The sequence below is a fragment of the Arvicanthis niloticus genome, chromosome 3 (assembly GCF_011762505.2).
Source record: "Arvicanthis niloticus isolate mArvNil1 chromosome 3, mArvNil1.pat.X, whole genome shotgun sequence".
In the NCBI taxonomy this organism is placed as follows: Eukaryota; Metazoa; Chordata; class Mammalia; order Rodentia; family Muridae; genus Arvicanthis; species Arvicanthis niloticus.
In genome coordinates, this window is record NC_047660.1 from 65,453,868 (window position 1) to 65,480,922 (window position 27,055).

Consider the following 27,055-nt stretch of genomic DNA (forward strand, 5'->3'; position numbering starts at 1 on the left):
GCTGGAATGGCAGTGATGGGGCTGGGGCTGGGCGGGAATATCTGGGAGGAGCTAGAAACCTAGGGCAATGAAAACTCTCAGGAATCTATGAGTGTGACCCTAGGTAAGACTCCTAGCAATGAGGGATATGGAACCTGAACCTGCCATCTCCTGTAACCAGGCAAGACTTCTAATGCAGGAACTAGGACACCAACCCAGCCACAAAACCCGTGACCCACAATTTATTCAGCCTACAAGATGTGCAGGGTTAAAAGAGAGAGCAGAAATTGAAGGAACAGGCAACCAATGACTGGCCCAGCTTGGACCCAGGCCATGAGAGGGAGCCCATCCCTGACACCATTAATGGTATTCTGCTATACTTGCAGACAGGACTCCAGCATAACTGTCAACAGAGAGGCTTCGCCTAGCAACTGATGGAAACAAATGCAGAGATCCACAGCCAAACATCAGGCAGAGCTTGGTGAAACCTGCAGAAATCAGGGAGGAAGGATTATAGGAGCCAGAGGGATCAAGGGCACCACAAGAAAACTAATTAATCCAGAGTCAACTAATCCAAATCAACAGGGGGGCTCACAGAGCCTGAACTGCTAACCAGGAAGCCAGCTGGCATGGGACTGATCTAGTCCCTCTGCACGTATGTTATAGTTGTGTAGCTTGGTCTTCATGTGGGATTTCTAACAGTGGAAGCAGGGGCTGTCTCTGACTCTATTGCCTGATGTTAGGACCCTTTCCTCCTACTTGGCTGTCTCATCTAGCCTCATTAGGAGAGAATGAGGATGTGCCTAGTCTTGTTGCAACTTGATATTCTATAATTCATATCCATGGGAGGCCTTCCATTTTCTGAAGAGCAATGGAGGGGATGTAGGGGGAGGGGAGGTGGGATAAAGGACTAGGAGGAGAGTGGGAGGAATATATTCATAGTGGCTTAATTACAAGACTTAGAGGAAACTGGATTCCAGGGTCTTCCATAATTGTAGGAAATTGATGTGGCCTTTTAAAAAAGGAGGCCCTGCTAATGAAAGGCTTTTTCGTTATAAGAATATCAATGGTTTGAGAAATATGTAACATCCATTAAAAAGTCTCTTTTCACAAAACAGCACAATGTCTTGCACTTCCCACTGCACTTTCACATGTAAAGAGAAACTGCAAAGCATCTGTCTTACAGTAATTGGGATCTTGTTTGGTTACAGTAGCAAGTGATTTAATGGCCCAATGGTTCTATGCTCAGATTCATCTGTTGAGGTGGAGCTGCAGTCAATAGTTACACTTGCACTTGACCTTATGGCATGCCTCTTACTACTGTGTTGCAGAAGGAAAAGAGGATGGAGAGGATGGAACTTTAGGCTTTTACCACAAGTGAGATCACCATGGAAAACAGGTCTGTGAACACAATTCATTAATCAGAAATACATGTGGGCAATTCTGAGATCTGTGATCCCATCATTGGTTAGAATCTATCTATAGGCAAGCCCACGCTATAAGACAGTGTGGAATAAGGTATTAGGTTTTTGTATCATGGAACTTTCTGTTTGATAACTTTCATTGGTCCCTCATATTGACCTTCAACATGGCCTATAGGCCCTGGGTGACTGTTGGCTGACATTGTTATTGATTTTTAAGAGGCGGCCACATGCACAGCCTCATCTTATAGAAGAAGGGATGTTTGTGGTCCATGTTTTTCTAGAAAGGCAGCAAAAATGGCTCCACTAGGCAAGGAGGGGTTAGGATGTCATCATTGTTCATGCCCATAGCTGGAAAGAAGGAACTAGGGGTTCGTGAAAGCAGTATGGTAAGAGTCTGCAGCTGCAGGGTTTTGGGGCGGGTAGCAGAGGCCACAAGAGCAGTGTGTTCCTGCACAGAAGTAGGTGCCTGCATCTTCAGGCTGGGCTCTGAAGATGGATAGGGAGCTGCTCTTTCTTGCTTCACCAAACTTAGCAGTTATCCTCTTTTGCTTCTTTACTTCTCCACCCCTGACTAATGTCATCAGGAGGACAGGACCTTCCCCGGGGACCTGTTGGTACCAGTAAAATTGGGGAAAAGTGCTTGAGGAGTTGCAGTATGTGGTGAAATCTTGCCCCTCCTGGATACTCAGAAACTGAGGACTCTGCTCCAGCTGTTGGGTTCCCACACCTGTTTCAAAACAAAGCAGGACACAAAAGAGTCAAATTAAAATGCTCTTGCTCGTTTGTATAAACTTAAAAAGAAATTATGGGCCTAAAAGTCTAATGGCGACTATTTAGGACCAGGGAGTACATGGGGGAGGGTAGAAGGATTATGGATGTTTACTCATGCAGGCTTTATGGAAGACAGTTAATCCCACATTGTGAAGAGCATACATATTAATTTATGAAAAATATGAAGGCACAAGTGATTTAGGTAATCCTTTTAAAGTTGGTGTGAGTTTTCTTTCCATTATTCATTTATCAATCTACTCTTCCCTCCTTCCTTCAAACTTAGGTCTTAACTCCAGAGACTGTCTTTTTCTTTATGAGTAACTGAAAATCTCCTGAACTTACCAGCCACTTGATTCCAAAGGAGCAACACAGAGAGTTTCAGAAGCATCTTTTCTTCCTGTCACAGGTGGCCGAGGTCACTGGATCTAGAGTTCTCTTGCAAAAGACTTTTCTGGGTTGGAACACGTGTTCCTAGCACTTTGATCTCTAGAAAGATGTAGAAACCCTATGTGAGGCAACCAGGGACTAACTTAGCTCTCACCCTCTGCCCTCCGATTCCCCCACCCCTGCCCCTCTAGCCCCAGACTCTGCTTTGAGAAATTTGAGAAATTTTTGCCTTTTGAAATGCTACCCTCCAGTGGAGAGATAGGAAAGTGATTTGTTTTTGAGTGCTTCTGATTCCTAAGTTTCATTTGGTGTAGCTCATCATCAATATTTATGTAGAATCTAGTGACCTAAAGAAAGAGAAACTATCTCTTTTTAAAGTGCATCATTTTAAGCCAGAAGAGTAGAAAAATAGAAGGTAATGGAAATATTACTTTATCATGTTTTATTTCCTCTAGAAGCATGTTACTGAATAATGCTTGAACCTCTGTCTCTGTCTCTCCATCTCTGTCTCTGTCTGTCTCTCTGTCTCTCTGTCTCTCTCTCTCTCTCTCTGTCTCTCTCTCTCTCTCTCTCTCTCTCTCTCTCTCTCTCTGTGTGTGTGTGTGTGTGTGTGTGTGTGTGTGTGCACAAGCTACAGGTTTTCAGATCAGGGGGCATGAGTTAATAATTTGTTATGCAGCTGTTTTTACTAAATTAAAGAACAGTGTTTCTCTGTGTGTTATTTATTAAGAAGAGTTGGCAAGTACCATACTGTAGTGCTCTGACACTAGGTCTTGTTTTACATGGAACAAAGCCCTGACCACATCACATTTTAATATATTCATTGGTGTTCTGGTAAGTACCCCAAGGGAAGGATTCTGTTTTTTCATCTATGTAACTCTGAAAATTATTAGGAAACATCAAATTCAGAGTTACCAAATACTAAGTAAATGTATGTAGGTGTTCATGCATGTGATTAGTGCAGGGACTTGAGGGCATGCTTGTGGTAGGGTGTAGAATGAGGCTATATCTGCTCACAAACATCAGTAAGGTGATGGGTGATGGCCACATGACTAACTGTTAGTATCTCAAATGACAATAGTAGTGCAAATGTATTTTCTTTTTATATTTTTGTTCTGTGTCAGGTGTACCATAATTGAGATTCCTCAAACAAGATGAAAACAATGGGTTGATTAATGATGACAAGAATGTTAAGAGATTCTCAGGGATCACAGGCTGTTGGGTAATTCTTTGAGACACCTCATAACTCATGCTATTTAGAGAACAATGTAGATTTCTTTTCAGTGGACTAACTGATATAACTTTAAGGAGATAAGAATAACTTTCTTCAACACTATAATGACATCATAGTCATTATATCGAATGGGAATCTAGAATGACATTTAAAAATACTCAAATCTTCTAACATAGTCACCCAGAAGAAAAAACCTTATCACAACTTACCAAGGGGATAGAATACAGAAGAGCAAGAGGAAAGCACAATGATGGGTTGACTTGAGAGATATAATGAACCAGAGACACGTTCAAGCACCCTTGAAGTTCAACGTTTCTAGCACAAACCTGCTCTCATTGAACCAGGGTCTCCTGTCAAGATGCATGGGGGATTAGGTATAAGTGCTTCTTACTTATATGACAGAGATGGCATTAAGAGCTGAGTTTAACCAGATGAACCAGAAATGTCCTCTATCCCTGAGGAACTTGGTTTAATAAGGATATAAGAGGCAGAAAAGGGCATAATTTGATGAAATGTGCTAATGTAAAACTGCCCTGAAAATGCTGAAAGAAGAAAAGGGCAAGTACCTATAATTTTGATTTGTAAATGTAATTTCATAATTTGGTAATATCATTTAGATTGGGGAAAGGCTTTCTGAGAGGATGTGGCATTTGTAGAGGTTTCATTAATGAGTCATGCTTTTCAAGTTTATGAAGAATGACGTACCAAAAAAAAAAAAAAAAAAAAAAAAAGATGCTGGACTGGGCTCATTTGCCTGCAGCCATGCAGTAAAAATGGGGATGAGGATGAAAAACCACAGGAACTAGTACTGGAGATGTGTTCATTTGCACAGCAGAGAGCTATGGGAGGTCTTGAGACAAGTAGTCAAGTTAAATGTGTGCTGTAGATAGAGTCTGAGTGATGGTGAGAGGTATGAATGAAGAGGTAGGCGACAAAATTAAGAAACTATCCCAACTAATCAGTAGAAAGAAAGTGGAAGTCTGGATCTGATAAGAACCAGGAAGTTGAGAAGCAGTATCTGAAAGCCATTAAACAAACAAACAAACAAACAAACAATAACATGACTTGGTATGTCAGCTACCTGCAGAATTGCTCAGTGTAACATCAGCAAGATCTTAGGAACAAGGTTTGATTTATTGTTTTTTTTTTATATTAATTTTGGGTTGGTTAAGTCCTGATTTCTGAGACTCTGCTTCTGGCTTGCAGATATTTTGCTTTGATGGATACTCCCCAACTACTCATTGCATTGCTCAAAGCTACTACTGTGGCCAAATAAAGGCATAGGGAATAAAAAGAAAGCATGTACTTGGACTGGAGAGTGGCTGTTAACAAATGATGTCTCAGCCTACTTGGCACCTTGTTTAAAGTGGCTTTATTGAGGTGCTGTACATTAAGATGATTCTAAAATATGTAAGAAGAGCCATGATGAAGGTTTAGAAGAAATCAAGGATACTTTTCTTCTCTCTTTGCTCTTTCTTTGTGTATATAGGGCATGTCTTCAATAAATTAGCTATCCACACCAAAAATACCCTTTGAACAATGTCCTACTTTATCAGAGTGGATGGCTCTGTTCTAGTGGTGGTAGACACATGTCTCTTTAATGTTATGCTTCATACCAGAAAGCTTTTATAGCAAGGTACCTGTGATTCTCCCTAATGGGTTTTTGTTCTGCTTTAATATTCTCAACTCTGTGTGACTACAGAATAAGCAGAGCTAAGTGGATACATCTCACGGTTTATATATTAGGTTATGTGACCTAGCAGTTAAAACTCAGACATAAAGTTTTTCAGAATAGCAAAAACTAGAAACACTCTATTGTTGGTTAGCAGATACAGAATCTTGCTGTTCAGTCACTGTACTCTAGATTTGACATTGTTCCACAGGCATTATAATAATCCCAAACAAACTTGATTTGATATGGGCTGTAAGGATGATTGAGTTTTCTGAGTTGTACTGACTGCACCACCGCTTCCTTAGTAGAGCCAACATTCCTAAGTGTCAGCTCCCAATACATAGAAACACATTTTACTCGGACTCCCCAATGACTACACCTGTGAGAATACCAGAAGAATTTCTTACTGAGTAATACACAGTCACCACACTCTCCTAAGAACCAGAGGAAATAGAAACCAAGGAACAAAACTCCCACCCAACAAAGACCACAACAAATACCAGTGCTTAGAATTATATTCTTATCAAATTCAGAGTAGACAGTCATGGGTACCAGAAATTGAACTTCAACCTTCTGAAAGAAAAGCTAATGTTTTTTTTTTTCCAATGACCCACCACCTCTTCAGTTCCTTTTTGAATTCTTTTTGTCATCTTTTCTGCAATGCTCCTTGAGCCGTGGAGAGAGTGATATTGAAGTCCATCTATGATTATTGATTGGATCACTATGACTTAGCAACAGTCATAGGAGTCACAGGAGAGTCAGCTAAAGTTAAGGGTCTGTAAGGTAAACTACCCTTTGCAAAATGTTTGTTTCCACGTCTGACTGAAGCTGATAGCAACAGTCTATGGGCATAAGTACAAATGTTTAGAAGGCAGTTTGATAAGCACAGCACATCAATTCAACAGAACAAAAACATTTGTTTACCTACCGAGGACTATCATTTCCCCAGTCACAGATTATTGCTCTGGCTTACAGTACCAGACATTAATTTCTTCATGTGGTGCAGGCCTTAAATTTAACAGAAAAAGAGTTGGTTGCATCTATAATAGTCATGCTGTTATTGTACCAATGAGTGTGCCTTGCGTAGTATGTTGGAAATGCAGCATCTAGAGTCTGTAGCTGAGCAGAAATGTTGGTGACAATTCGCCTCTGCCAGCTTGCATGATGCCTTCTGGCATTATGAGATCCAACCTGCAGGGAGGAAGCTTCTAATTGTGTCTTAGCTTGATTTTTTTTCCACATTCCACAGCCAATATGAGTGGTATCTTTAGCAATAGCAACTTATCATTTAGTTTCGGAATGCAACCAATAGCAGTGACAAGAGACGTTATGGTTTGTAGAGCCTTGAGGGTCTCCATGGCCAGTGACTCACAAAAAAGTAGCATGTCCTTGTGTTGTGAACCAGGCTGATCCAAGGCTTTCTCAGAGGCCCTGAGGAAAAAACAAAGAAATTAGTACGGTGTGCTTTCCGAGGAGCAGATTTGGAAAGGTCTGGTCTGAAATGGTTGTGGTTTGGGGAGGTTGGGGAGGCAGAACATCAACTGAGTTAAGGTTTTCATTCCTGGGAGCTTGGCTTTTTCTTCTGAAGAAACTGAACTTATCAGTCCCAAGGCTGCAGTGTTCTAGGTGACCTCGAGGTGTTTGGTGTTACCCTCAAGTAACAGTGTTCAATTAACTTTATGTTGACTTCATCCTATATCACCAGTAAGAATTGTATATAAGATGCTGTATTTCTTAAATTTACTTGATGTGGCTTGTGAAAGACATCCTCATCACAAACTTTTCTATTTTCTCATCTGCTAATCTCCTGGTCCTCTCTTTCTTGGGACCCCATCACTGAAGAATGACCTTCTGTTTCAGATCAGCCCTGGCACTGATATTTCCACCCACTAGCCTACTAGCTCCTTTCTTACTTATGCAAGGTATCTTACTTTATGCTCTTCAATAGCTTTCTTTGCTGTCTTTCCAGATGTGTGTACAAATCAGAAGACAATTTATTGAAGGTTATTATTGTGTAAACAAAACCTTTTCACAGAAAGTGGGCAGTACTGCTGAAGGCCCATAATCATCCATTCCAAGTAAGTACAATTTAATTTTGAGTTGCTAAGTGTAGGAAAGAAACACCTTTGCTAACACTTTGGAAAGGTCAAATGCAATGTGAAAGATTTTGTCATCTCTATTAATTGTTCAGTCAAAAGAGCAATGCTGGCTATGGCAGCATGGATGGAGAATCACACTCCATCTGGCCCTCTACAATCCTTAGCCACTTCCTGTAAGTCATTTGACTTCACCATTTTAAGGTGCTGACTCTGTATTAAGATTGCTGTATATGAGTTTACCACCAAAAATCATGGCAGGACTGGCCTGTACAGCTTAGACTGGATCAGTTCCAAGCAGAACCAAGGCCATACTATTGCCTGCTGGCCAATTAGAGTTCATTCCATGGTTCTTCCAAACTCTGGGTCAGCATTATGGACTGTACCTTTCCATCAGCCACATCTGGGTACTGAAAAGACTTGGGGGAAGGCAAACCATATTCATTTCCAGTGCACTCCATGTCATATACTATAGGGAGATAACTGAGCCAATACTAGGTCAAGCTTATTCAGTTTCATTGATACTGTTTGATTACTTATGTCTTTTATGAACTGCTGCTCAGTCTTTAAAATCTTCCAGATGCTCGCCAGCACATCATTGAGCATTTTGTTAGTTTTATCTCTAGGTATTTTAATTTGATACAAATCTTCTCTTGTTTGTTTTTAAATGGCCCAGAGCAACCCCTTTGTATGTTTCACTATTCTTTTATTGTCTCTTGATTGCATTGATGTTTTATGAACTATAGTGCTACATTTTCTGAAAATACCTCATGCATTCAAGAAACTGAAGGTTTCCAGACTTTCCCAAAAAGTTAATGCTTTGTCTTGAAATTATTTAAGACTATGTTTAACCTGCTATCCTATTTTACCAGCCTTTTTGAGTTTTGGGTTTCTCATGCAACTAGCATTTACAAAATAAACTAATACATAGCTTCAATCCTAACTTATGCACTCTTAAAAAAAAAAAAACCCTGACCCAGATCAACGTATGCATGCATTTCATTTTGCAGCCATTTTCTGAAAGGAGCTACCAGGTTGCTTATAACACTTAAGGCTTAAGCAACCTTAAAACAAATATCCACCATAAATGTTGGAAGCAGTATGTAGATATATAGGTTCATAATGTCTGTTTGTTGTATTGAGTGCTATTCAATGTCAGTAGGGTTCAGTAAAGTGGATTATTGCAAAACTGTTAAAGATTTCTATAAATAATCCCTAACCCCTTTCTCATGCTTTCTCTGCTATTCAATAAATACAGAGCAAAGTTTTTTTGCCAGGGACAGACACAGGAATATGCATAACTCACATCAGTAACCACAAACTATTGATAATGGAAGACACACACAGAGAAGTGGAAAATTTGAATTTGGGGTTGTTCTTGGCCACATTAATCCTAGAGGAAATGGCTTTGTTTTCATTCCTTAATGTGACATCAACACATTCTAGTGTTCTCTGAGGTTATCTGTAGTGCATTAACCGATACAGAGAACTCAATATACACGGTGGTCTAAATCATTCATGTCTGTCAAAGATTCTTCCACTTCATAAATACTACATCCCAACTTGGGGCTCAGAGAAACCATTACAGCCTCATAAAAGCATTTCCTAGAATTTGACTTTCTAACTCACTTGTTTGTTTGTTTAATGGATCCTCAGACATTACCCTAGGTTATAGAGATAAAAATATAATAAGGCATAATATCTGCATTCTGTACTTTCAGAGTAAATGTCATCTCCTGTAGGAGACAATTTTTAAAGCTAGTATATTAAAAAAATTTAAGCTAACTATAAAGCAAACATGGGAGATGCAATACTTTTACTGAAAATGGCTGTCCAAGATGGAAGGAAGCAGGAAGATTAGATTAGCCCTTTAAATGTGGATCTGGGAGGAGAGGAGAGAGGCAGGGCTGTGATCAGAATGTAAAGTGAATAAATAAATAAATTCATGGAAAAAGAGAGAAAAAGAAAACCCTTTGTATATTGAACAAAAGTAAAAATGGGTGGGGCCAAATATGGGCCCTGGGTCATTCCCCTATTTCTTGAATATTACACATAATTATCCCCCTCACTCCAATTACACCAAATTCCTTAGAAGTAGAAGTGGTTAGGGCATTTGACTCCCATGCACCATTTGCTTTTCATTCTGAGTTGCACCAGAGCTCTAGAGCTGGTAGAGTGAGGAATGGTGTAAAAGCTGTGTGCTGGGCAAGCCTCCCCTGAGTGCTGTCAACCCTTCTGCAGATGCCAATTCTCATCAGAGTAGACAAGTTTTGAAGATACAACATTTCAGATCTGAAAGTTTCCAAAAGCACTTCTAACAGTTAAAAGTTTTGATGAAGCAATGATAATGTCTGCCTTACTGATTTGTTGGCATAGTCAAGCAAATTTAGACTGAAAATCTATGACTGACACTTGCCAGCCAGTTCAAATTAAATAACTCATTTAAGTAATGCTTTCATGTGCTGAGATCAAAGGCATGCACCATGCCTGGCTTATCTAATAGTTATTGAGATCACTACAATGTAAAAAGCTAGATCTCAATTTTGGGAACATGAGTTTAAATTTCTTGGATATTAACAAGCACTAGAATTTAATTAGTTGGCCCATGGCCCTGGTAAATTTATCAAACAACTGTCTTTGCTTTCTTTATAGGCATAGTTATGTATTAAATAGAACAAACACCTGAGAATAATATTATACCATAGTATGAAATAGATCTCAAAACATCCCCATTTTGATTCATTTTTATATGAGCCTTACCATAATTTGTATAATTCTTTATAAATTTTGACATATGTATCTTAAAATATAACTTAGAATAATCCCGGAAGAGGTTGAGTGGGAAAATGTAGTTCCATTTGGTAGAAGAGAAAGCCTATTTCAGCTAACAGAATACACGTGGACTGACATTTATAGACCATCTCTCCTTTGCTTTAGACCTCTAAGAAACCATAGAGAGGTGGGAAAGGGAAGGGGTGAGAAAGGACAGAAAAATGAAATATATGTAACACCGAAAGAAAAGAAAGTGGAAGGGAAATGACCACATATTTAAAGTTCAGTGTTTTCTGTTCCTCGTGCCCCCTGCAGGGCCAGAAGCAGCTACCTGGTGTGCTATCAGGGATAGCTACCAGGGAAGCTATCAGGAAAGGACTTACAACATCCCATCCTTATACCAGAACCTCTCTTGGCCCCTCAGGCCTCCTTCACACAACTCTACACGGAGCCTGCTGGAACCAGAGAGATCTGAGAACTTCCAAATCAACACGACAGACATGGCATTTCACTTCTTACACATTCTTTTTATTGCCTTTCTATTATGGAATTTTCATTTTTGCACATACATCTCATGGTGGTTTTGTTTTTGTTTGTAATTGGCCGGTTAGGTTTAAGACTGTTGATCATATTTCTTAACCCAGACTACTGTAAGGCATTCTTGCTACAGTCTTAATCCTCATCCATTTCATCTCTTCCCAATGCCATTTCTTCTTTTCATTTTCATTCTCTCCTCTTTAGCTTCTTTTTTTCCTCTTTAGCTTCTTAATCATAACCTTCTGTATCTTTAGTAATTTCTAAAATCTGGTAACCCTAACAATATCTTAGCTTTTCTCTTCTAAATATATTAATAATCTCTCTTTTTAAAAAATTTGGTTGGATACTTAATCTTTATACTTACCTGCCACACTTCCCTCTCACTCCTCGATTTATTAACTAAAACACAAGTATATGTTATACTAATTTTGGTTGTTTCTGCCCAGCAGTTATTGAAGACAAAGGAGGCATTATCATTAATTGATAGTATAATATGTATGTAAAGTAAATGTTAAAAAGAGGTGGTACTCACATGTACAGTCGTACTCAAGAAATATAAAATGTATACCAAGCATCTTCCATTCTAAGATCTATAGTTATTTTCTAAAATGTACACTTACATCTACCATATCCAAGTCCCACATGAACATTTCTAATACTTTAAAAGAATATAACTATTTAAAAGATGTAAACAAATCAAAGAAAGAACATAAGATATGTAAATCTCATCACAGTAACACAAGAAAGATGAAAAATCAAGATAACATAAAAATCACTAATCCCACAGTAAAGGCAGCAAGACAGACAGAGGCAGATGCAATCTCAGACAGAACTCTGTAATAAGTGTGTGGGAAGAAATCAAAGAAGAAAATAAGCTGCTGGTAGAGACACAAACACATCAGTGAAATAAAGAAGGTAATGTAAGATTTGAAAGAGGAGTTCAATAAAAGGATAGCAATACTGAAGAAAGCCAATCGGAAATGCTAGGAAAAAAGAAACCAAAGAAACCTGCGGTTGTTGAACAAAAGACCTTGGAAAGTGTCAGCAGTAGAATGGCAGGAGAGGGACTGTGTGGACTCAAAGACAAGGCGGAAAAACCAGAGCCATCAACAAAGACAAAGAAAGGGACCAGTGGGAGCTGCAAGATATAGGTGACCCTCTGAAAGGAGAAAATTTAGAGTCTGTAGGCTCTGAAGAAGAATATAGTTCCAAAGGCACAGTCCATGTTTTTAGAAGAATAAATGAAATATCAGAGGTAGGAAAAAAATTCCAGTTTAGATCCAGGAGGCATTTAGGATTCCAAACAGATAGGATAAGAAAGATTCTTCTTGTCATATTATAACTAAAACACCATATACACAACACAAAGAAAGCATGTTGAAAACAGTCAGAAGAAAACACCAAGTTACATATAAATGCAGGACCATCAGGATGCCAGCAGTTCATTCAACTGAAACTTTAAAGGCCAGAAGGGTCTGGACAGATATATTTAAAGCTCTGAGAGACAACAGCTACAGAACCAGGCCACTATACCCAGCAAAGCTGCATGTCAAAATTGAGAGAAAAGTAAAACTTTATCCCATGATAAAAATAGACTAAAGCAGGCTAAAGGAATTCAGTAACACTAAGACGGCTTTACAAAAACAACCAACCAACGAACAATCAAACAAAAACAAAATTTGACAGAAAATATAAAAGCCCATACAAAAACTTTTAATAATAATTCCAAATATTCGTAGTCTCAATTCACTAATCAAAAAAAAAAAATCACAGACTAGTAGATTGTGTACAAAACCAGGAACTTTCCTTTTTTTTTGCCTCCAAGATATTCACCCAACTACAAAAGACAGACACTGCCTTACACCAAAAGGAGGAGAAAGGTATTCCAAGCAAATGGACCCAGGAAGCAAGTGGTGTTGCTGTTCTAGTATTTGATTAAACAAACTTCAAAACCATTGAGCAAAGATAAAGATGGCCACTTCATATTGATTAAGGTAACAATCTATCAAGAGGACATGCCAATTATGAACATATGGTACAAACACAGATGCACAAATTTTATAAAGCAAAGCTGTTAGATTATAGAAGCTCACAGTTAAGACACTCTGGGCTTCCAAAGTGTTGGACTTTTTAAGAATTTGGGGAACTTTTGAATTAGATTGTTTTATTATATATATATCCCCAGCAATGTGAGACACGTGGGATAAGTGGGAAAAGGTTATGATTTAAAAGTGACGTCAGGTTAAGCAGGGTTGGTGTTGTGACAGTTCAAATTGTTAATTTTATATAATACACACTAACCTAGGAAAAGACCCTAAATGAAAGTCTGTAGATCATGTTGGCCTGTGTACATGTTTGTGGGAGCCTTGTTTTCATTACATATTACTTGATGGTTGAAGTCTCAACTTCTGAGCAGCATCATTCCCTGGTCTAGAGCTTTGGGTTACATAAGAATAAAGAAAGATAGGTGAGTACTAAACATGCATACACTCAGTCTCTCTGTTCTTGACTGTGGATATGGCTAGCCGCTCAAGATCCTGCCATTATGACTACACTAATAGGAAAGACTGACCTGAAATAGTAAGCCAAGTAATTCTTTCTACTCTAAGATTTTTGCATTTTATTACCTTTCTAGAATGAAATTATGACACTAATTATATATATGAAAATAGGTAGTTTGAACATAGGTACCATACATGGGTAGACAATCATTCCAATCATTCCAATACTTCCTCCAGAAGATATAGGTTATTAAATGAAAACTGTAGTGGTAAGGTAGGATACTTCCATATTGGTCATGGAAGGCATCCTCCCAAACCATGGGCTATAGCATTTGCTTTTGCTTTTCTACCAGAATTAGTTACAACACACTTTCATAGTGCCAAAGGTGCTAGGCAGACTACTTGTGGAAACTACCATCAATGGCATTGTCCTGTGATGAAGCCTGAATGCTACAATACCAACCTACCAGGGAAAATATATTTACTGGTACAATAGTGGCATGGTAGTTACAGGGTTTTCAACTGCCTTCTGATTGAACTTGAGGTCTGCTCCACAGGAAAGAAGTCATACTTTGTACTGTAAACTTGGTCAAAATCCAATAGCAGCGGGGCGGTGGTGGTAGTAGTGATTGTGGTGGAGTTACTATTGTTTTGCTAAATGGGTGTTTCAAATTAACTTCTCTATATTTATGGTTTTGCATATACTTTTGTGCCTTGGCAAAAAAAAAAAACAAACAACAAAAAAAAAACTTTTCCAGTGGTGTAAAGTTAATATAGTAACTCCTAATTGGTCAAAGCACTGAGAAAAAGTGACTATGATTCTTTATCTGTAGGTGAAACATCTATATCAACACTCCTAAGCCTCATTTTGAAAAGGTAGAAGGACAAATAGGAGCCAGAGGGTGGAGAGGAAGACTGTGAAATGTCTTTGGACATGATGTGGCTATGAACTCACTGCTGCTAAGGTGAGCTGCATAAGATCTCCATGATATCAAGCCAATAAGATTTAGATATTCCAGCAGGCAGCATTAATTGTACTCAAGGGTTACAAAAACCAAGGGGAAAAGAGAAAGAAAAAAAATATGGAAAGACCTTGAAGATGGGAGGGTGTCTTAGTGACATTTTTATTACTATGATAAGATACCATGACCTAGGCAACTTATAAAAGAGTTTATTTGGAGATTACAGTTTCAGAATGTTTGTTAGAGTCAATGACATCATGGCAGGGAGCATGGCAGCAGGTTGGCAAGCATGGTGTTGGAGCTGTAGCTGAGAGCTTACATCTTGATCCACAAGTATGAGGCAGAAAAGGCTGAGAATGACTTGGGCTTCAAAGTCTGCCCTGAATGCCATGCCTCTTCCAACAAGGACACATCCCCTAATCCTTCCTAAACAGTCCCACTACTTAGGGGCCATGTATTCAAACACTGAGCCTAGAGAGACATTCTAATTCAAACCATCACAGAAGGATGTGTATTAGGAGGACATCTGGGGTGACAAGAAAAAATTTGGAAGTAAATATGATCAAGATACATTGTATGCCTGTGTGAAATTGTCAATAAATAAATAAAACATACTAAAACCATAACTCTTTTAATAAATACGCCAGGGCCAGGAATGATATGCTCTCCCTCAGGTTGCCAGAGTTGTCTCAGAGACTCTCTAAACAATATAGGATCTTGCCAGCACTCTTGGTTACCTACTAGAATTTAATAGCAGGATCCTATTATAGAAAAGACACCACTGAGTTTAGTCAGACAACATGAGAAAATACAGATGGTACTAACTGACTGGGAAGCTTTCTCCCCACTGGTTAGCTCTCACAGTACTGGAAAAGAATATGTAGGATGCTGGCAGAGAAAAGTCATTGAACTTAGTACTATTATCTTAACTAACTGGATATAATGTTTAGAACTGCTTCTAAACACTTATTTCAATACCTATGCTGCTTTAGTCCTCATCAAAAAACGTATGGTACAGGAAATAGTGATTAATACAGAAACAACTAGTCTAAATGCAGAGAAGTGTCCATGGAGTGTTCAGTTACAAATGAGATACACATATCATACTTCCTACCCCAATTCAGAGAACAACACAGAAGTGGGGGACAAAAAGACTGTAAGGGTCAGAGGTCAGGGAGGACCAGAGTGAGACAGTGCCTTTTGGACATGACAGGACGACCATTCTCATGAACTCAGAGCAGCTGAGTTGATTGACTGCACAAGATCAAGTCAGATAGCATTTCATCATGGAGGCCAGATGGGAGGACAAGCCCCTACTCTTACTTGAGGAGCTATTGATAACTGATGGCTCCTAAAGAAGGGAGAGTCAATTTTCTTTAAGGGTGTGGATCCTAATAGGTCAACCATGCTCCAGTTGATGGCCTCATAGTCATAAGTCTGTGCAAATCACAAATAGACAGAGTAGGTAATGACCAAAAAGAGGACATGAATTTGAGAAGGGACCTAGGGAATGGATCCTAGATGAGATATGGAGAGGAATAGCGGATGAATATATTTCAAATTCATTACATGCATATGTGGGATTCTAATATAATTAATAAAATATATTAATAATTTAAAAATTAGCATTCACTGGAAGTACTTTGTAGGAGGAGCTAAGGTGGGAGGAGTAAAGAGAGGAGGAGGAGAAGGAAGAGGAGGAGCTAGGAGAGAGAGGAGAATGGGGGGGCATGGGGGCTAATGTTCACTTGTCTGTAGCAGTCAAAGGTAGTTGGTAAATCTAGGTTGGGTATTGGGTTACACCTCTGATTGTATGGGCATCTTGTTATTGATCATTACCAAATATATAAAACCTTTGGATAATTTAAGCATTAGAGTCTCATCTTCCTACTGGGCCAGCATGGATGGCGGGATGGTCTGGGAAATTCCCAGCCTTGTAGAGACAGTGTGGAAGATTGGCAGAGCCATCTCCCACGCTGGTGTCTTGGCTGGTGTCTTTGGCTGTCCGTTTCTAGTAAGTTGCAGCATGCACATGGCCTCTGGCCACGTGGTTGAGCCAGGTAGAGCCTCCGCATCCTAGGTAGTCTGCTTCACTGGCGGCCGTTTTAAAATAATTACTACAACAGTATTTATTCAGATTTAAGTCTGAGTGTGTATGAATGTGTAAGTGCAGATTGCTCAAATGTTCAATAGCCTGCCCCATGCTCCCGTGTACAAGTCAATAAATTGTCATTAGGGTTTCTTCTTAGGGGGAATTCATAAATGACTAAACTATCTAATTGACAATGCGGTGCTTATAATTCTTAGCATTCTGGCTTTGAGAAGATACTTTTGTATATTCTTTCACTCTCTTTCCAGCTCTCCATCCATTTTTATCATGAGGGCATTAGATAGAGACAGCCTCATTCATCACTCTGTGCCTCCCAGAGCACAGTCATACCTGGCTGCATCTCTCTGGCTCACCTGAGGCAGGCTCAGCTTCTTGGGGACTTTGTGCCTGGAATAAATGAGAAGCTGTACATATAATTTGTCATAGGACTCTTGAATCCTTGACTTGGAACATCTTATTCTTAAAATTATTTATTTATGTGTTTTGACAAGTTCATACTTATATTCAACATATTGTAATCATACTCACCTGCTAGCATCATTTATCCCCTCCCATTCCTACTGATCCCTACATCTTCCCAATAGCTCCCTCACTACCTCTCTCTATATATCTTTTCTAATCCACTGATTTTGTCTAAGTTGTTTGCATGAGCATGTGTAAGGTGGTTATTTATTATAGTATGGACAACTTACTAGTGGTTAAGCCACTTAAGAAAATGGCACCTTCCCCTCCCCAGGCAAATATCATCTACCAATAACTTCTAGGGAAAGGACAGGACCTCATGGACTCCTTCCAGATCCATGATGGAGGGTTGAAAAGCCCAGTCTCTTACAGGTCTGTGTGGATAGTCACAGCTGTGTAGGTAATTTCAGAGAAGGACCATGGAAAGAACAGAGTGTGAATGTGCAGGCCCAAGAGAAGAGCACAGTAGGCTCTCTGCACTGGAACATTGAAACTTATCCTCTATGGAATATATGATCTTTGATGATATACAGCCTAAAGTCTGACATGTTAAGGAAGGGACAAAGCAAGAAGAGACATCTGCATTCAAGGCAGAAGTGTTCCAGGGAGTCACTTTTGGGCAAAGGAGCATCTGGAAGAAGCATGTCCCCAACGACCCCACTGTCCCCACTGTCTCCAGTACTCCATACATATCTTCACACACTCCAGGTTATATCTGCACTCACAGAGCTTTGCATAGAAACATGGCATCTCCAAGCGTCCAGGCTCCGTTATCCTTTCTTAACTGCTATCATCCCCTAAGTGAGCTCAAATTCCATTCTGAATTTTGCTTCTATCACTGAGTTTTCTCTAAAACTCTTTCTTGTCTGATCCTATAAATATGTCTTTGATAATATGTGGCATACATCTCTTCTTTTCTAATTCTGACAATGCAACTTACCCAGGGAAGGGCCTGCTGCTATAGAAAATGACCATTGGAGAGTTAAGTCCTCAGAAGCTGTTCAGCAGAGGTTTGAATGAATGAAAATTCAAGAATTCAGGAATAAACTGCGAGTGTCTCCTTTCATTTAATACAGGCTCATGTGCTGAATAATGGGCACATTTAGTACCACCATCCTCTCCTCTCAGACCAGTTGGCTTGAATGCTTTATGAGAATAAAGAGGAAACTGCACCAAGATTGTATAGAAGCAAAGATGTGACTGCAGTTTAAGATGAGAGATGTGTCAGGACAGAAGAAAAATGATTTCCTCTTTCATCAGCCCGGGGAGCAGCAGCTATAAAGCACGTGACTTTTACAGCTTTGCAGATGGAAGTAGACCAGGTCTGAGGAACAAATCAATCAAAGGTTAGAGAGTACTGTTCCAGGCTCCCCTCTGTCAGATTTGCAGCTCAGCCTCCACAGATGTCAGAAAATGTATCCAGCCATGTAATTGAACACCTGAGATAATATGTGTTCTGTAGCTTCACAATGCTCCCCAGGTTCCTCTTTCCATGAACCAGTCTTCTGTTCTGCCCATCCTTCACTCCCAGCATGTGTGTGAAAGACAACATCTCAGTGACATAATAAATAGAGAACGCTGAGATTAATTGTCTTCCCATGGATGAAAAAAAACTCAGCTCTTTCTTCATAAGGTGCTGAATGTGTGATCATGTGGTCATAGAACTCTGCTTCCTTTTTAAAAATTAAGTTATTTATTCTTCTATCTAGTATATTACATCCTGACTAAAGTTTCTCCTTTCAGGCCCTCTCCTATCCCCAGATCCACTCCTCCTCCATTTTCCATTGGAACAGAGCAGTCTTCCCTGAATTTATTAAATGTTTACATTAAGCTAGGATAGAAACTAGGCCCTCCAATCATATTTCCATGCTGGATCATTGAAACAACTGTTGACTGAATAGAGTCATAATAATGGTCTTCAGTATATGAATAAAATTCCAAGGTTTAAAATATTCACTGACTTCTACTGTAAGTCAATGTACAGAACTGAGAGTTGGACTTACTGTCTATCCAATATACAAACCTGTTCTCTTAGGTGACTCATAGCACTTTATTTATGAGTAGTTACTTCTCCTTTTCATAGAATAACTAAATAATATTGAACATGTAAAAAAAATTTTATGATACATATTTCACAGTATATGCATGGCAAGAACATAGCATATACCAAAAGTCAGAGAGTACAGGAAAGCAAGAAATTATGAGAGACGGTTAAAATAAATAATTTTTATAAGGTAAAGCTTAGGATTGGTATTTCTTTTTAAAAACATGCCTATTAACATTGGTTTTTTTTTCGAAGGGGTAATAGGCTATTTTTAGAGCAGATTTAGGTTTACAGAAAAATTTAGCACAAAGCACAGGGAGTTCTGATTTACTCCCTCTCTACCCAGACACAATTGATTTTTACATTCAGACCAAACAAAATACAAAGAAGCTGAACATCTTGCTGCCACACCATTAATGTTTCTGGCAGTTAACAAAGATGTCAGCATGTTGCTAGAGTGTCACATTGGAGTACAATAAGGTTACAAGAAAAATGGGAACATGGAGAGAGGAAGGCCTCCATTTTGCTTCTTAGGCTCATCCACAGGCTGGCACCTATTGTGGCTCACTCAGACTCACCATTTGTTCTTAGGCTTGACTCATGGTGTAGTTGAGCAGTCCTGATCTTATTCTTTCAGTGGCCTAAACACATAGTGGAATAGTTCCAGTAACAGTAAGGTCCCACCTCACATGATGAAATTTGGATGTACTATGAGGTACTTTTCATTGTCCTCTGCCTAGTATAGTTTATCAAGTGAATAAAAGCATGAGTTTGTAGAAGATTGTTGACATAGTTGATAGTTTAAAACAGATGATAAAGCCAAGTGCTCCCATACTCTCTCTGAGTTTACTACTGTATAACAAAGCCCATGATCTGCTCTAGAATTGTAGACTTACAGAACTTGCTAATGTTATTGATTGGTGTCTGTCTGTAGTTTCATTATCCTCTTCCTGTTTTTAAGCTATCATTTTAGTTCTTAGTATTGCATTACAATTTATTTACTTACTTTTTGCTCTTTATTTATTATTCATCCACCTCCTTTTCCCCCCTTCCAATATACAATAGCATAGAATACGCATTGCCATTCCAAAAGAGAGGAATGGGAGCACGGAGAGGAAGTCCTGGGCCAAAGCAAGACAGAAAGCCAACAGGGAGAAACCCTAATCCTGTAGCTCCGTGTTTGATGTTAGAAGGCTTAGATAACTCAGCCTGTCCAGCTCGGCCCCCTCTTCTGCTGATTGTCCTTATATGCAGCTCCCCTCAACAGCTATCACATGTTACTGGCATGTACAACATCTTGAAGTCTCCAAAGCAATGCAGGCTTCACTTTTAAAGCTTCATGAAATAACCCCCTAGGGTCTCTTACCCTCAAGGGACCTTCATGCATGGATTGTCCTGCCACGTATTGCCTGGCCTCAGTGGCTCCTCTTAACCATGTATTCCTTGTGACTTTAAAGCCCCACAGTAGCTGACATTTCCAAGGTTGGCTATGAACTTGGGATGAAACCTGATTCCTCTGAGTTGCATTTGCAGCAGCTCTGACTCATGGCTATTTAAGAGCAGAAAATTCCCTAGATCTCTTCCTTTCACAAGTTGGAATCTCATCTAGGTAGAATATTGCCCTGAGGGTGTCCTTTCCTTTATGCCAGTGTAGATCAGGCCTCTCCTTTAACTCCTTATCTCTTTCCGCATAAGCATTAGATTTCTCTGTTCACTTTTTCCTCTTCAAACTGTACATTTGTATTTCTTTTTTCCCCATTTGCTCTTTTTTATTGTAGATCTGCACAAGAATTGTTACCCCATGATAGTCAATATTCGTCTGCCTTCAAACTTTCTCCATCAAAGAAATAAGTGCATTACTTTTTAATTTAGCCTTAGGCAAGATCTCTTAAAATGAGGGTAGAAAGCATCCACATCCTAGAAGATGACAAACTAAAAAAAATATCACCAGAAAGGCCTCCAGCTCCTAATATTGCTCCTGTTAGAAACCCATTGAGTTGGGCCTCTAGCATCCATTACTGTCTTCCAAGCTCCTACCGTGACAGCACATTACAATTTGCTTATAACGTTCAGCTGTTTTTCTAGTTCAAAATCTCAAAGTCTTCCATGTTTCTCCACAAACTAGAATTTTTGTTCCAAGTGAAACAGGGATCTGCTTTCACCCTTCTATGTGTAGGTATCCAGTATTCACAGCATCACTGAGCAACTGTTGAAAAAGTTGTTCTTTTCCCAATATGTGATTTTGGCATTTTCAAATACCAGATTTGCATCTGGGTGAGTTCACATCCAGGTCATCTATTATATTCTTTGATTTTTGCCTCAATATTGGTGCGAGCACCATGCTGTTTTTACATCTGTGGTTTTGTAGTGTAATGTGACATCAATTACTGTGATACCTCTAGCCTTGTTCATTTTGCTCAGGATTGCATTGGCTATTTGGTGTCTTTGTGTTCCCAATTGCACTTTAGGCTTGCATGTTTGTATTTCTGTGAACAATTTGAGTGTTTAAGTGACTGTGTTGACTCTGTGGTCGCTACTGGCAATATGAACATATTTACTGGATTGGTTCTGTTACCATGAGAACGGGAGAGCTTTGTATCTTCCATTGTCTTATCAAATTATTTCTTTGCTGTTTTTAATTTTTTACTGTGGTTATTCTTCTCTTTATTGGTATATTATTTCTATGTATTTTATTTATTTATAAACTATTTCAAAAGGGACTGTTTCTTGACTTCTTAGCATGTTCACTATTGGTGCATAGAAAACCACTGGTTTTTGTATGTTAATTTTGTATCCACTTGCTTTGTTGAAATGATCAGTTATAAGAGTTTCTGGTGGAATATTTAGGATTTCTTATGTATGCTATTACATTGTATGCAAATAAGGATACTTTGGGGTTTCTTTTCTTTTTGTGTATATCTGTTTTATATCTTTCTCCTATTGCTCTAGCTGGTTTTTGTTTGTTGGGTTTTGTTTGTTTGACTTTTGGTTGACTAAGAGCAGAGCAAGAAAGCATTTCATTCAGTATGATACTGGATTTAGGTTTGTCATGTGTGGTCCTTATTATGTGGAGGAAACTCCTATTTCTAGTTCTTTAGTAATGAAAGAATGTTTGGTTTGTCAAATGTCTTTGTATATTGAGATGGTTGTGTGATATCTGTCCTTACGTGCACTAAAGTGACATGCTATTGTATAGTCAGGTTATTTAGAGAAACAGTACAGCTAAAATAAATCTTTATCTATTGAAAGATCAGAGTGGCTTACAGCTATGACCCAGTAACTCCAACAATGGCTATCTCATGATGAAAATTCCAACCATATAGTAGTTGTTCATTTAGTCTATGAGTCTGGATGTCTTAGCTTATCTTCAGTATTCATTGGAATCCCAAAGAAGCAGGCTCTAATATCATTTAAAGAATGCCTTATAGTCAAGATAGATAAACTTTCCAGAGAAAACAAAGATGAGCAGAGAAAGGCTAAACACTTCCTTCTTCCATATTCTTTTATATAGGCCACCACAAGAAAATGTGAGTCTTCTAACCTCGAATGATCCAATCACAAAAAATTCTTCACACGTGATCATCTATTTGGGTTTTAGTTGATTTCAGATGTAGTCAAGTTGATAACCAAGATTAGCTGTCACAATTACATTTATTAACTTACATACATTGAATCATACTTGAATTCCTGGAATAAAGCTTACTTGGTCAGACTGAATGATATTTTTGATAGGTAATAGAATTTGGTTAACAAATATATTTTTTACATTTATTTTGAGTATTTCATGCATTAGTGCTATATGTACATCATTTCCAACACACTGTCATCACCCTCCAGCTCCTCCCATGTCCCTTTCCACTTCCTCTCAAATTCATGATGTCTTCATCTTTAATTTTTATTGTTTTACATGTAATATTTATAATATATTTAACACACACACACACGGAATATTCTGAGTTCATTCAGTGTTGCTTGTCTGCATCTCTTGGAATTCTTCTATCCACAACTCCAAGGGGAGCATTCTCATGCCTGGCAGCGAAGTTTTTGTTAGTCTGTATCACTTGTAGAAAAACATTATCACACCAAGTAGCTTAACTTCTTTTAAATTATATATGCATATGTACATATATATTATGTATGTGCATGTATGTATATGTATATACACAGACATGTACATATATTATATATTTTAAGTACATATATATCGCGTGTATTTTTAAGTAAAATAATGTTTCCCTATGGGTTTTTCAATCCTCCTTAGTGTTCTTTATCCCCTACCCCTTCCCCTATCTTTGCACTATCCTCTCTCCTTCATCCTCAGATGAACTCCTTCCCAGTATCCTCTTTCCGTTTCCATAGCACCTGTGCCCTACTACACTGTCTAGGGTTCCTTCCACCCCTTCCCATGGCCCCTTTGTACTTTCCTGCTTTCTGCATTTACTTCGTGTTAGCAAATATTTCACTGAGAACTTTTCATTCGGATTTGCAGGGGCCAGCCCCGGCAGGTCTTCTTTCTTGTTCTGGTTTTCCTTGAGGTGGTGAAGGGGGAAGAGTGTCAGTGGGGATAAGATTTAGTTTTATGAGAAATGTAGGGTTGCTGCATAATAATGAAACGTTTTCTTGTCTCAATTCTAAGTCACTTTGCTTCAGTAGCTGACCTGCCTTCTGAGTTTCTCTGAAAAACTGTTTAGCACCTCATCCTAAAACAGCAGGAGATTAAGTAAAGCAGCCTTTGTTCTATCTCTTCAGGAATTGTATGGCTCTAACTTTCAGCTTGCTAGTTGAAGTTGCAGAAAGAAAAAGGGACACTTTGAAAAGTGATTTTAATGTGCATTTCTAAATTGTAAGAAGTTTCTTATGAAAGCTCTCTAAGAAAAAGGGGGAAAGGGCTTGTAAAAAATGAGGAGGGGGATATAAGGGGTTTAAGAAAATGGGGATAAGCCAAATCTAAGAAAAGCTGGATAAGGGGAATGTTAAGGGGGATAAGAAGTGCCCTCTTCTCTTTATCCTCAGCACTTACACATCTTTTAGAATACATGATGACATAGTAAAAAGTTCATCACAAGTTTACACATAAATTCAAATCATAAATTGAATAAGTTTATAACAGAGAATGTTTACATGCATATCCATTAGGAGTAATTATCTGGCTAAACATTCATCACCTGTAACAGTTCCACAGGTTCATGGAGAGTTAAAAAACATAACTAAGTTATTAGAGGAGTTTTGTATAGATAAATCCAGTCAATATTGTGTCTTCTGTCCTAGCACCTATACTAAATCATTAGTTCCCCTTTTATGACCTTTGATTAATGGCTTTACAACCTCTTGTATTCTAAATTGCAGAATGTCTCTTTACTATCTCAGAAGCAATTAACTCATGACACTAAAGACTGGCAGAGTTCTCATTGCAGTTTTGATTATCAAAAAGCATTTAATAGCAATGTGATTAAAAGAGCTTGATAATTACTATAAATTTAGGAATTCTTATAGGATCATTATTAAAGATAAAGAAATCATCTACTTATCTATATAGCATCACTACAAGACAGTAAATCTTAATTGTTCTACGGAGATCTGCTCAAAAGGGTGGGCTAATTAATATCAATATTAATTAATATTAATAATTAATAATATCAATATTAATAATTATTAATATTAACAATACATAATATCAATATTAATAATAAGTTATTTTACTCTCTCCTTAGGTCTCAGATGTCTTCTACCTTCAGATCTCAAAAATGTCAGAATGTAGTGATATGCACTTTAGATATCTCAAAAAGAGAAATTAGTGATTGTTATATATATGTAATGATACCAGGAAAAGCATATTAGTAGCAGGAATCTTTCCTAAAATAAATTTCTCATGGGCCATGTATACCAGAGCTTTATAGTAGATTTTTAATCCAATGTGGAGTGATCTCAGGAAGATCATTTCCTTATTAGCTTGTCCTATCTATGATGGCCCCTGACACATATTCATCAAGAGACCGAGCTATACTTTTCTTCATTTTCTTGTGTCCTTAAATGATATAGGTACCAGGGTAAATTCACTTTACTGCAGTTCTTTCCCTTTTTAGCTTACAGAATAATTTTGGAAATACTGATATTGAAAAGGTTAAAATTTTTCAAAAACTCCTAACAGGCAAGCAGAACCAAGAGTGCAGGTCAGCTTGGTCATGAGCTCTGTGTTTCAGGAACTTGGCTGACCACAAGATAGATGGCTGATTACGTACAAGTTCTTAGAGAATAGCCTATACAAAATGTTCCTTAGACTCTGTCACAAACTGAATAATGGGCTGGGACTTTCCACAGGTACTCTCCAATAACCCTCCTTCACTCCCCCTGGGTTGTAGTTTCCCCCCTGAGTTGTGGTTTTTGGCTTTAAATTCTTTCTGTCTCCAAAGCCTGGGGGTCAGACCCCACTGCCCCTGAGTGGGTCATGGGTCTTGACCTCAGTATACTGATCAGAAATATACCTCTTGCTGATTACATCAAGTTTGGTGTCTTGTGAGTTAAACAGGTGGCCGCGAATTCCCGAGACTTGGGTGAGGTCTTCCCTTAGTGGGGGCCTTACAATATTATTTTTTCATTAAAGTCTGGTAGAATTCAGCAGAGAATCCAGGGCTTGGTCTTTCTTTTAGGTTTTAGGCCTTTTGTTACTATTTCAGCCTCATTGTTCAATATAAGCTTATGGTGGGATATGGTGTAAGGCTCCGTACATGTACACAACAGTGATCAGAGGGCAACTGACATATCCATCACCCCAGGCATACATCACTTCTTTGCACTGAAAATATAAAAGCCCCCTTTCCTAACCTGGTTGTCTCTTGGGCTCTGGAATATAAGAAGTTATTGCTCATGTCCAACTTTACCCTGTGCCTGTTCTCCATACTTCTCTGCTCATACCTTCCCAGCAGCTCTGCTTCCTAGTATTTCATTCTCTATTCTTTGCAAGAAACTTTATGTATGTATATATGTCTTCATTTGAGTTTTTGACGTATTTCTATTCATGTCTTTTGTGGTTTCTCTGAGGATGATGTTATTTATCACACTTAATTATTCATAGTCTGTTTATTATTATTTCTTCTTTTTAAGAAAAAAACTTAAGTCTTAAAACAGTTTAAGTTATTTTACTCTCTCCTTAGGTCTCAGATGTCTTCTACCTTCAGACCTCAAAAATGTCAGAATGTAATGATGTGCACTTTAGATAGCTCAAAAAGAGAAATTAGTGTAATATGCACAGTGAATCAGGGGAATGCAGATTTTTTTATATACATAATATAAAGAGACCAAAGCTGAGAGTATGATTTCAGCCTTCTCAGACGTACTTTTAGACATTGGGTTGCTGAATGACGTATGAAGTGGAAGTTTCTGGTTATGCCATGTGATATAGACTCGTATGGTGTATGATGTATGAAGTAGAAGTTTCTGGTTATGCCATGTGATATAGACTCGTATGGTGTCTTACTAGGACAGATTCACATGGTATTTTGCTGCACAAGACCTGTGGGAGGATATGTGATGTTTGGAGAGAGTATAAATAGGACTCAATGTATAGTGGCAGGGTGCTTGCATATAATGCCAGTCTTGCAACACTTCTCTGGTCTCCTGTCTTTGCTGATCATCACTTCATTGAGAGAGGCATGGCAGAGAACTTCTCCTGGTGCCCCAGCTGGTTCTGGTCAGTCTCTGACTCATGGGGATTCAGTGGAAACTTGGCTGTTCCTGCTGGAACATGCTACCACTGCTGATTCATGTTTGGTATCCTAACACTACTTAACTGGACTGCTGGTATCCTGACAAAGAGATTGAAATCGCTTGAAAGAACTAATTCTAAATAGGTTCACATCCCCTTCTCCTATTTAGTATCTTTTCTCCCCTACCTTTGGATGGTGGGCTAGAAGGAGGGTTAAAGAATCTGAGAGCCTTTATTAAAAGTAAGGTTTAAAAAAATCTAAGCCTACAGGTCTACTTTTTACTTTTTGAGGAACACTCATGTTGTCTATAGCAGCTACACCATGTTACATTCTCAACAACAGTGTGCAAGGGTCCAAGCTTTGCCAAAACTTGCTGTTTGTGATTTAATATACCACTTTAA

The 27,055-nt window shown here is 38.6% G+C and overlaps 1 long non-coding RNA gene across 2 annotated transcripts in view; it reads left to right on the forward strand.

Annotated features, from left to right (window-relative positions):
* The first annotated feature begins 438 nt into the window (after positions 1-438).
* LOC143441725 (uncharacterized) overlaps positions 439-27,055 on the forward strand; it is a 34,628-nt gene continuing 8,011 nt past the window's right edge. For both annotated transcript variants that reach the window (XR_013109366.1, XR_013109365.1), the window contains exons 1-5: positions 439-634; positions 1,311-1,378; positions 7,437-7,545; positions 12,698-12,866; positions 14,207-14,338. This is a non-coding gene — a long non-coding RNA (uncharacterized LOC143441725). The remainder of the gene's footprint in view (positions 635-1,310; positions 1,379-7,436; positions 7,546-12,697; positions 12,867-14,206; positions 14,339-27,055) is intronic.